The sequence below is a fragment of the Lissotriton helveticus genome, chromosome 3_1, assembly GCF_964261635.1.
Source record: "Lissotriton helveticus chromosome 3_1, aLisHel1.1, whole genome shotgun sequence".
Classification (NCBI taxonomy): domain Eukaryota; kingdom Metazoa; phylum Chordata; class Amphibia; order Caudata; family Salamandridae; genus Lissotriton; species Lissotriton helveticus.
Window position 1 is genome coordinate 1,093,202,547 of NC_136061.1, and position 11,671 is coordinate 1,093,214,217.

General features: G+C 46.6%; 1 pseudogene; it reads right to left on the reverse strand.

Moving 5' to 3' along the window:
• Nucleotides 1-6,815: 6,815 nt before the first annotated feature.
• On the reverse strand, nt 6,816-8,257 carry LOC144824211 (uncharacterized; annotated as a pseudogene).
• Nucleotides 8,258-11,671: the final 3,414 nt, after the last annotated feature.

Here is an 11,671-nt window from a genome sequence, read left to right on the forward strand (position 1 = left end):
CCTGCCTACCTCCTACTCTCTCTGGCAGACTCTTTACAAGATGGCGAGCCTCGGCACACGTCATGAATCAAGACTAGCCCATAACTTATGCTGACCGAGGGCATAATTGCTGCCTTTGCTGGTGTCTACCCGCCCTCACTGCTGCTTCACAGAAAAACACTGTGCACGTGAGATTTGGGGGACATTACCGTCACTCATTGGGCATGGCAAATGAGTTTCTCTGCACTGCTCTACTGCTCACCACTCTTAGCAGTGGATCACAATTTCATTCCCTGTAGACCTGTGAAATTCTGCATTATTTATTTGAGGGAAGGATCCCACTAAACAGTTAGAAATGTAACTAAACATTCGCCCATGAGAATGTGTTAAGTATGTAAGCAGCAACAAATCATAATTAAAGTCCAGAAACAACCCAATACAATTTCCAAACCAATTTAAAGCAAAGAAGATAGTTAGAATAAAGGAGCGAGAGAAATAGATTTTAAAATGTTAAGTTGATTCACACCAAGAACCTGCAAAGCATTTATGTTTACAGTTGACTAGGACCTGTGCAGGCTTTCAGGCCAAAAGCAGTTGAGTGAGTTGCACCACTGACATGTTTTACCTTCTGACATAGGGGTCGATTAGGATGGCGGACGGACGCAGAGTAGGAGGGACCGTCCGCAGGGGCAGCGGCGGTCCCTCCTGTGCAATTAGGATGTGACCGCCACCCTGGCGGTCACATCCTGTATTTTTAACATTGCGGCAGGTGCTGCTTCAAGCAGCACCCGCCGCAAGGTTAAAAATGAAAGCAGTGCATTTGCATGCACAAAGCGGCAGGCACCTTGAGGTGCCTGCCGCTTCGTGCACGCAAATGCAGGGGGGTACCATAGGTACCCCCCATGTGCACCCCGCACCCCCCCTTCACCCCTGGGGGCCCGCAACGGGCCCCCAAACAAAAGTCCGTATGCCTTTTCACGGCGGAAATGCCGCCGTGGAAAGGCATAGAAATGCTGACATGTAAATGTAAATGTATGAAACGTATATAGCGCAGGACTTACCCTAGTGCATCTCCGCGCTTGCTTAGGGAACCCGTCCTGGTATTCCCCTGTGAGAAACCCCGGCAGGGTATCCACAAGGTGAAAGCCAGGCATCCCGCCGCGAGGGGCCGATGTGGAGATTAAGCAAGCTATTGCCCAGAGTCGCAGAGTGTGACCCCGTGAGTCGAGTAGGCACCGGAGCGAGAATTGTCGAGACCGTGGAATTTATGAGCCCGAGACCCGCCGAGGCGGGGAATCGAACCCTGGTCCACGGTCGATCTCAGATTCCGGGTCTGCCGCCTCTAACCACTGAGCCACACTTCTCCACTCTCATAGACACCGCCAGACATGTTAGAGCTTTTCCGCCGCGGTCGGAAAGCGACCGCGGCGGAAAAGCTGCGGACGGTCTTCCTGACCCCCCAGCCATCCTAATCTGGCGGGGGGTCTGTGAAGGCTCCGCAGCAGTTTTTCCGCATCCTCCGGGCCGGCGGAAGAGTCCTAAGCTATCCTAATGAGGGCCATAGTCTTTTTAATGGAAGTCTAACTCTTCCTGTGGGGCAAGGCAGGTCGCTGTAGCTGATGAAGTCCTCTCTATGTCAAAAACCTGTTTTTTAGGGTCCTGCTGAAGTCTCGAGTTTTGGTACCAAAAGAACCACAAGAGACAAACTTCGAAAAGTAGCCACTAAAGGCTTCACATAGATTATTTTGCCACCTCTTCCAGCTGTTGAGTTTTAACTTTGGACTAGGACAAATCTTGCTAACAAGGTCTCCAGGAGGTCAGCTATGTGATGTTGGAACAGGTATGTCACCTGCATGGCTCTAGAGAGTGTTCAGCCCTGGCCTGTGTTCCATTGTGCCAAGTCCTTGAATGTCTCTGTATCTTTTTTATTTATGGTGTTAATAAAGAGGGCCATTGCATAAGCACACAGAAGGGCTCCATCTTAATGGCTTAAGATATGAAAGTATGACTCTGTGGTCAGAAGGGACAACTAAAGTGCACCCCTCCTTTTTTGAGCAAGACCACTGCCCTCTCACTGGGATTTATTTTATTTTTTATTTATAAAGTTTTATATATCGCAAACAAGACCCAGAAGGATATCAGAGCGCTTTACACAGGAAGGAGGGAAGGACATAAATTCAATATTGACAACAGTAAGAATACACAACAGGAATTCTCGCCTAAATCCCAGACAAATAAACGCCTTAATCCCAGAACGAAAGAATAAGGAGAATAGTGCAATAAAGGAGTAAGTAGCGTACTAAGAAAGGAGGTAAACAATGTGGAAAGGAGCATACATCCGATATCAACATCAAGTAGGAATTTACAACAGGATTACTCGCCTGTTTCCCAGAACAAGTGATTCACAGAGAGTAATAAGAAAATCAAGACTATGAAGGGCTGCGAAGGAGGACGTAGAAGCGGTAAAGAGGTGCAGCATCACATGAGGGTACAATGGTTGTAGGAACAGAGATTTTGAGCATGTGATCCAAGCACAAACTAAGATAAAAATGTGTTCATTAGGAATCTTTTGGCTTCCAGTTTGAAAGCAGTTGTTGAAGAGATTCTGCATACTTCCGGTGGGAGAGAGTTCCAAATCCTTGGGGCCGCGCCGGAGAAGGCTCAGAGACCGGTTCTCTTTTTCCTAAGGATGGGTGGTTTCAAGAGGAGCGTGATGGTGCTTCTTGATTCTCTTCCACCGCAGGATAGTTCAAGCTTTTGGGCTAGGTACCTGGGAGTTTTAAAATGCAGGGCTTTGTGCGGTAGAACAGCGATCTTTAACTTAATTCGGGCTTCATAAAACAACCATTTAAGAGATTTTAGGATTGGGGATATGTGCTCACTTCATTTGGTACCTGTGACCAGTCTGGCTGACGCATTCAGTGAGGCATTTAAGGGGGTCAGGGTGTATTTGGGAAGGCCACAGAGCGTCGCACTGCCATAGTCCAGCCTCGGGCAGGTCCTGAGCTTGTACCACCTGCTTAAAGTCCTTTTGTGAAAGGAATGGCTTGATGTTTCTGAGTGTCCTCATCAAGAGGTTAGCTCCCTTACACACATTGCTAATATGATTTTTCATGTTCAGATGTTTGTCCAGGGTGATTCGTAGAGATTTGGCTGAATCAATGATGAAAGGGGTGCAATTGAAGGCAGTAAGGTGATTCAACCAAGGGTCTAGCTTAGGGATGTGGTTCGGAGGAGAGATGAAGAGGAATTCAGTTTTGGAGGTGTTCAGAAGTAGATGGTTCTCCGTTCACCAATTTTGCATTGTATTTATGGTAGTGTTGAGTGAAATGATGTTGTTCGGGGATGAGTTATTCAGATAAAGTTTGTGTAGTCCGCGTACATATGGAAGAGAATGTTCGTGGAATTTAGAGAATTAGCTAGTGATTCCAAGAAAAGGTTGAAGAGGATAGGAGTTAGGGCGGACACTTGGGGGACACCCATGAGTACATGAGAGGGCTGGGAGAGGGAGTGGTTTGCCTTGATTCTTTGTGATCTGTTGTGAAGGAAGGACGAGAACCATTGTAACACCAGACCAGAGAAACCCATCCTGTTCTTCAGAATGGATAGAAGGCTGTCCTGATTAACAGTGTTGAAAGCAGAAGAAAGGTCAAGGAGGATAAGGAGGCAGGAGTCATTTTCGCCAAGCATTTTTAAGATGTCATCCATCACGTGCTTGAGAGCCGATTCGGTACTGTGCCCCTTCCGGAAACCGGATTGATACTGGTCTAGGAGTTGGAAATTGTCTATGTGAGCACAGAGTTGGGATTGTATACATTTTTCAAGTAATTTGGCTAATGTGAGGATGTTGGAGTTTGGGCGGAAATTATTGAGGTTAGATTTATCTGCAGTAGGTTTTATTTAGTATAGATGACACCTGCTCTGCTTTTAGGCAGTCTGGGATTGTGCCTTGTGCTAGAGAAGCGTTTACTATCCTTGCCCAGGTGGGGATGAGTACATTCTTGATTTCTTTGAAGATGGCCGTGGCAGCGGGTAACTGAAGTGGATAGAAGAATTGATGTTCTGAAGAATCTTGTGGATGTCTTTTTTACTGAATGGGGTAAAGGTGCCCCATGCCGCAATATTCTTGGCAATCAGGCTGATAGGTTTGCACTTTTCAGAGAGCTCACGGGGTGGTGCAGACCCGGGGGATGGCAGGAGCGCCTTCTTATTAGCGAGTTCAATGGTGATGAGCCTTGATTTCTCGATTAAGAATGCAGCCAGATCATCATAGGAAGGTGAGCTGCCTCCACAGTCAGAGTTGTTTGGGCCTACCGTTGATTGCTGTTTGACCAACTCAAAGAGTTTATTGGGCCGGTTTGTAGCTTGGTCAAGTTGGTGTCTGAAGTAGTCAGCCTTAGCCCTCTTGGTTTATTTGCTGTAAAAGCGTCTAACATCTCTGAGGCGTTTTAGTTGTTTCATGGAGGGATTGGATCTCCAAGAATGTTCAGCTGCCCTAAGGTTGCGGCGTTCCGTGTTTAAATTGTCGTTGTACCGCGGTTTGGATATTTTTGTTGAGGCATTTTTTTTAGTCGGACCGGTGCGATGTCACCCAAGATGTTGGAGATGGTCGAGTTGTAGGAGTCAGTGAGTGCCTGAACATCGAACATGTCTGCTTTGGAGGAGAGTTTACACTGGGCTGCCAGATCAACTGAGTTTATTTATCAGAGGTCCCTTTTCCAGACCTTTGATTTTGTTGGTTGAGCCTTCCTCAACGACACCTCCCTGTTTATTTAAAACTGGATGCAGTGGTGATCGGACCAGTCACAAGGGGTAATGGTATCTAATGTGATGGTCTGTTCTTTCAAGATAATGAGGTCTAGAATTTCTCCTTTATTGTGAGTTGGTTGGTCACAGTGCTGACTCAGTTCTTGATCATTCAAAAATGATTTAATCAAGTTACTGCTTGGTCATTAGGGTTAGACCAGGGAAGGTCGAAATCACCAAGGAAGATTTGGGACACGGCTGAGTCGATATTTCCAGATATGACTTCCATTAATTGCTCGATGAAGGGGAGATTGTCTCCCGGGGGTGGTAAAAAGTGTGAAGTTTGCAAACCGGCAGGTTAATACTGGAGATGGTAAGACAAAGGTATTTATAGGAGGAGGGCGAAGAGGACTCTACGTGAGAAATCGAGAGTGTGTTCCTACAAATACACGATATGCCAACCCCCAGCTTCAGGGCTCTGTCTAGCCTAATTATGTTTTGAGTGGGAGGTACTAGTAGGTCTAGGAAAGGGGTGGAGGCGGGATTTAGCCAAGTTTCAGTTAGGATGATAATGTCTAAATCATTGTGTCGGATGAGGTTGAACATGTCAGAGGCCTGTTTATTGGCTGACCTGCAATTGAGTAGTACACATTTAAGTTGTGGTGGATTAGTTTGGGAAGAAGACTGCATGACGTTCACTCTCTTGAGGTTGTCTTTATTGATGACTCAAGGATTGTGAGGAGGTTCTCTGTACGGGTTGGAATAGATGGTTTGTATTTTGCTCGGTGGGATCAAGATAGAATTGGACCTAGTGGAGTACGAGTTGTGCAGGTCATTGAGATCATTGGGTGCGTTAGCTAAGGGAATGATGTGCAAGACGGGGGGCTAAAAACTGGCCCAAGCAATCACTCACACTGGGGGAGGCTCTGGGCAGGTTTCCAGAGGTGAGGAGGGAGTTGATCACAGGGAAAGGATCATTTGAGAGAGCTTTTAGGTCATGTAGTTCAGTATTGAGGAGGTGCAGCTGAAGGGATATATCGTCCAGACGCATAACCAAGTAAGAAAGGAGTCAAGGCTGTGTTGGGAAGGCGATCGGAGAAAGTGGGCCTCGGTGTGAGCCCTTGGGCTCCAAGGTGAGGGAGAGTGGCTCCTGTGGAGGGAGTTGAACAAGTGAGACTATCGGAGTTCCTTGACCTTTAGATATCAAGGTTGGAGCATTAGCGAGGGTGACATGACCGTTGAGCTGAGGGTCAGGTACGGTCCGGACAGTAAAGAGTAGGTTTCAACAATCATTGTCGATAGGGGGAAGTTGCCCTCTCACCAACCTAGAGAGAGGCATGGGGAGAGGGATGAGGGAGGAAGGCTCAGTCGTTGAAGGCAATGATAGTGGGTCTGTATTGCTTTGCCCACTTGCGTAATCTGAACTTACACACACCACTTACTCACATAGAAACTCCAACACTCCACTGGAGGTAAAAATGAGCTTTATTAATATTGTAGGCAAAGGCAATAAGTCACTGAAGCTCATAAATTCTTAGGCACAGAGTGAAAGGCAATAAACAATGAATACACCACACTATATACATAAATATGAATACAGGTATATAAACAGTTAATGTACAAAGCACCTCACCAGATTCATTTGCAGCACCGGAGACTTCAACATCCCTGGGCCAAACACTGAACACCAAGTCGGGAACCCGTAGACCGGCAGCTCAGGGAGTAATCTCGTCGGGCACCAAAGTTGTCCCGCGAGTGCATCCACTCCAAGACTGAGTTCCTGAGCTCCACCCCACAGACACCGCTTTTTATTGTTTAAATCAATATGTTCGAGAAGCCTCTAGCAGGCGCTCTCGCCCATCTATTTGCAAGTGCTGGCCTCATCTCTGCATCAGACCCACCCAGACAGACTTGGCCAGATTCTATCTGGGCAGTGCCGAGGCAAAAGACATTCCTTTCCCACTCTGCGGCCTTGGAGACTTGCACGGCCATCCTCCCTCTGTCCTAGAGATAAGTATGGAATGCATGAAAACACTCTGAAGGCAAAACATAACCTCACGAGGCATCCTCACGATGCCTCGCACCTGCTTGTACTGGTTTACGTGAAAAACATGTTTATGTTCCTGCTGAAATGTAACTCCAGGTCACGGCAGCACAAAATGGAAGTGCGATGCAACAAAATGGAAGATCAGAGCATTGCATGGAATCGAGGTCAACATGTGATTTAGCACGTGTAAAATGGCAAATGCAGTACATTCCACCCCTTGACCTTCGATTCATCTATCATACCCCATTGGCCTAAACACCATGGATCTGGGCCTAAAAAGGGAGAAAAGATTAGGAATGCATTGAATGCAACAACATAATGAGATAAAAACACAAATAATTACTATAATAACACCCAAGATATACCGAAGCTGTCCAAAATTAGGCAGCCACCCAAACAACCAATCCCACCATCCTTGGTCAACGTCTTGGGTAACCCCTTTCACTAAATCTTTTAAAGCATTAATATGTGCATGGATAGATGTAGAATGATCAGATAAATTGAAACAACAGAGCCCATCAAAGTCCTCGCAACCGTGGTTATGTTTTAGCAGCAAATAGTCTACAGCTGCCCTATTTTGCAAAACAGCTTTTCTTGTTCCTTGAACATCTAATAATAATTCAGCTAAAGCGGCAGAAGTGTGATTGAGATTCTTCACAAATAAACAGGCAAGCTTAGCAATTGTTCTGGCATTATAAACAGACAGTCCTGGCACTCCTACAATGGACAGAGCCAAACTAGTATATTCTGTTCTGGAAAGCAAATCAATATCAGAGTCACAATCCTCAGGTAATTGAATAGCGGCTCTAGAAGAATACGTGTAACAGAATGCATGGGAAAAAGCATAAGACTTAATCGTGATAAGGCACAAGGTCCTCCAGTTATGTTAGCTGGTATATAAGTGTATGAAATATTACCACACGAGAACAACCATCCTTTAGGTAATTTCACATGGTTAACATGGCTAGCGGCTAATACGGTGTGATTACAAACCATATAATTGGTAACATTACTACAAAAGCTGTCATCTCGTGTCTGACATAATGTTTGTTGATCAGGGGTCAATTGTTTGCTTTTCTCTAGTTTTAATTGGCCACACTTGCCAATCTTGGTAGGGTCACAAGTTAATTGATAGCAAACGTCTCCAGTAGAGATATTGTAGGTACCAATACTTGTCATGTTCCTCCAGAGGCTATTTGTAACCTCCGGGCAAAAGCGACAGTACTCATAAAGACTCAGATGTGTTTGAACATCACTTTCCTCCACTACGCCATCAAAGTTAGTTTGGTTGAAAATGTGCAGAAGCACCTGTGCAGGGGTAGGTACGGCAACAAGACACGTTGATATCATATCAGCTGTACTCTGAAGATTTCTCATACAGAAGTGGGATGTGTTCAGCACATTCCCGGCCAAGTAGGTCCAGATGTTATCTGGTTGCTGCAACAATGCTGTCATCCGACTCGGGCGGTTGATCCCCTTCGGCATCCCCGGGCCCTCCCGGACCCCTCCGGACACCCCCAAACACCGACCACACAGCGCAAGCATCGCAGCGGCAAGCCATACAGTGATCTAGAAACAGAAAACAAACTGGTATAATCACTCTCGCAAATAACATTTGTCAGCAGGTACATTTTCCCACTTTTCCTGTCCAGGTTTCATGATGACTAGGATGTTATCCTTGCCCTTAGTGATCAATTCTGCAGGTTCAGGAGGTTTGTTTGGGGACTCCACCCACAATTTTGCCCCTGGGTTCTTGTCAGTAGATCCGAACCCGCCCTTTCCTCGCACAGTTAGAAGGGCTGGGGCCGTCCCCTTCATGACATTTCCTCCATAAACCGGCATGATGACCATTTGGGCAACACGATCACCGGGTTGCACCATCAGATCATTGTTTCCACTGTTCAATAGGATAACTTTGATCTCCCCCTGGTAATCGGCATCGACCACCCCTCCCAAAACCTGGATGCCTTTAAGGGCAAGCCCAGATCGAGGGGCGATTAGCCCGAAATGCTCTGGGGGAATTTGAACTCCAATTCCTGTCTCAATCAAAGTAATGTCTCGTGGTTGCAATCGATAGAGTTTCAAAGCATGTAAATCAAGACCGGCGGCTTCTGGTGTGGCACGATATGGAACCAAAGCTCCGGGAGCTGTCTCCCAATACAGAATCGTGTTTGTGGCCACATGGGGCTTAATCTGCAAAGCTGGGGTCAACATGCGCATCAAAGGAGTCTCTGCATCAGCAAGAGGTCGGTTGTTTAAAATCTGCAATGCATCAGACAAGTGATCCCTCCACCCTTTCAATGACCCATCAGACAACTTTTTCAACTGTTCTTTCAGCAAACCATTCATTCTCTCAATCAAACCTGCTGCCTGTGGGTAATAAGGTATGTGATAGATCCATTCAATGTTATGCTGCACACAAAAATCTTGCACCATCTTTCCTTTAAAGTGTGACCCATTGTCACTTTGGACCTGCAATGGAATTCCGTAATACAAGATCAACAAATTCAACATTTTCAGAGTGTTAGACTGGGTTGCTCTCTTGCATGGAAAGGCGATGAGATAGCCAGAATAGATATCCACCACTGTGCATGCAGACTGACATCCTCGACTCATTGGCATTGGCCCAATGAAATCAATTTGCCATATCTGCCCTGGTAACTTCCCTCTGCCTAGCTGGCCTCTCACTACCTGTGGAACTGGCCTGTGCTGAGTATGCTGACAAACAGAACAGTGAATGATTGCAGTCTTAATCAAATCAAGGGGAATATACATCCCTCTACTTTCAGCCCACCTGCTAGTGGCTCGCTCGCCCAAATGTCCACTTTTCTGGTGCGCCCATTTAGCCATGCCCACCAAGTCAGAATCCTGCGTCTCCACCTCAGCTTCATGAATCTTCGCTTCTTGGTCTGCAAAGGAATTGCACCAACGCTCTAGTGAGTCAGTCGGGCAATGAGCATTGACATGATAAACTGTAACTGTAGTCTGGGACAACAATTCCCAAATTTCCTGCCACAACTCCTTTCCCCAAACCTCTCTATTGTGAATCATCCAATTGTGAGCATGCCATGTGGGAAGCCAAGTGGCTAACCCATTGGCAGTAGACCATGAATCAGTGTAAATGTGACCTGTACCAGGAAGCTCTTGCTTTAATGCCTGGTAAACAGCATACAATTCGGCAAACTGACTACTTCTTCCCTCTCCAGTAGTTGACAACAACTTTTTGGTCACCGGATTATATGACACTGCCTTCCAATGTCTCTTGGTCCCCACATATCTGGCTGAGCCATCTGTAAACCACACATGCTTTTTGTCCTCCGCGGACAACTCTGAAAAAGGCCCACCCCATTTCACCGGGGACTCTCGCACTTTAGGTACATCTTGCAACATTTCTGCATCTGCTACAGGAGTCTGTGCCCCTTGCTCATGCAGCACGGCGGTACCCTTCGGACCAACTCGTGCTCTGTCTTGTATGTACCACTTCCACTTTATGACGCTCGCCTCCTGTGCATGCCCAATCCTGTGTGTCTTGGGTGAGCTCATCACCCATTGCATGATAGGTATCTCAGGTCTCAAAAACACCTTGTGCCCTAAGGTCAACTGCTCTGTATCCACCAGAGCCCTATAACATGCCAACAACTGCTTCTCAAAAGGAGTGTACCGCTCTCCAGCATCAGGTAATTTCTTTGTCCAAAACACTAGGGGCACTTTCTGTCTCCCCTGCTTTTGCCACAGGCTCCAGGTTGCATACTGATCCTGGACAGTTACATTTAAATCAATACTTCCCTCTCGTATGGGCCATAAGTCCAAGGCACGCTGTATAGCCTCCTTTGCTGACTCAAACGCCTGTTGCTGTGCCTCCCCCCACTCAAACTCATGCTTCTTCCGCGTTACCTTGTACAGAGGGGCCAAAATCTGACTCAAATGGGGAATGTGCTGTCTCCAAAAACCAAACAATCCAATGAAGCGCTGCACTTCCTTCCTGTTTTTTGGCACTGCAAACTCTTTGATCTTTTGCCTCACTTGTGGCAGCACTTCTCTGTGTCCCTGATGCCACTGAATGCCCAAAAACTTCACACTCTGAGAGGGTCCCTGCACCTTCTCGGGGTTAATCACCCACCCTTTGCTTTGCAAGTGCTCTACCACTCTGTCTAGTTGAGCCTGCACCTGTTCTTGGGTCTCTCCTTGAATCAACACATCATCAATGTAATGACAAAGTTGTACTCCAGAAATGATTGACACCTCATCCAAATGCTCTGCCACCAGCCGGTGACAGATCGTGGGACTATGTAAATACCCCATAGGAAGACATTGACACGAGAGCTGCCTACCATTCCATGAGAACGCAAATTGTTCCTGGCACTCAGGGGCAATTGGAATTGTGAAAAAAGCATTGGCAATATCAAGTGCCGCATACCATGTCCCATTGTGTTTCTGAATTTTCTCAATCAAAGTGATGGTGTCTGGGACCGCGGCTGTCAAAGGGGGCGTATGCTTATTAAGCTCGCGGTAATCAACTTTCATGCGCCAGCTTCCATCAGGTTTGCGCAAGGGCCACACGGGGTTATTTCACGCCGTGGTAATCGGTCTCACCACCCCCGCCTCTACCAAGTCCCGAATGGTTGCGGTAATCTCATCATGTCCCCCTGGAATCCTGTACTGCTTTATATGAACCACTTTTGTTGCTTGGGGCACCTTCACTGGGGGAATTTTCAAGCGCCCCACCCTCACAGCAGCTACCCAGAAGTACTGCTTTGATCCAAACTGATAGCATCCATCATCTAACTATAGGGTCATGCCTTTCAGAATGTCAATACCAATAATGTACTCAGGAATAGGCACAATCAAAACAGTATATGCTCTCTTGGGAAGTCTGCCTATTTTCATCTGAATTACCGT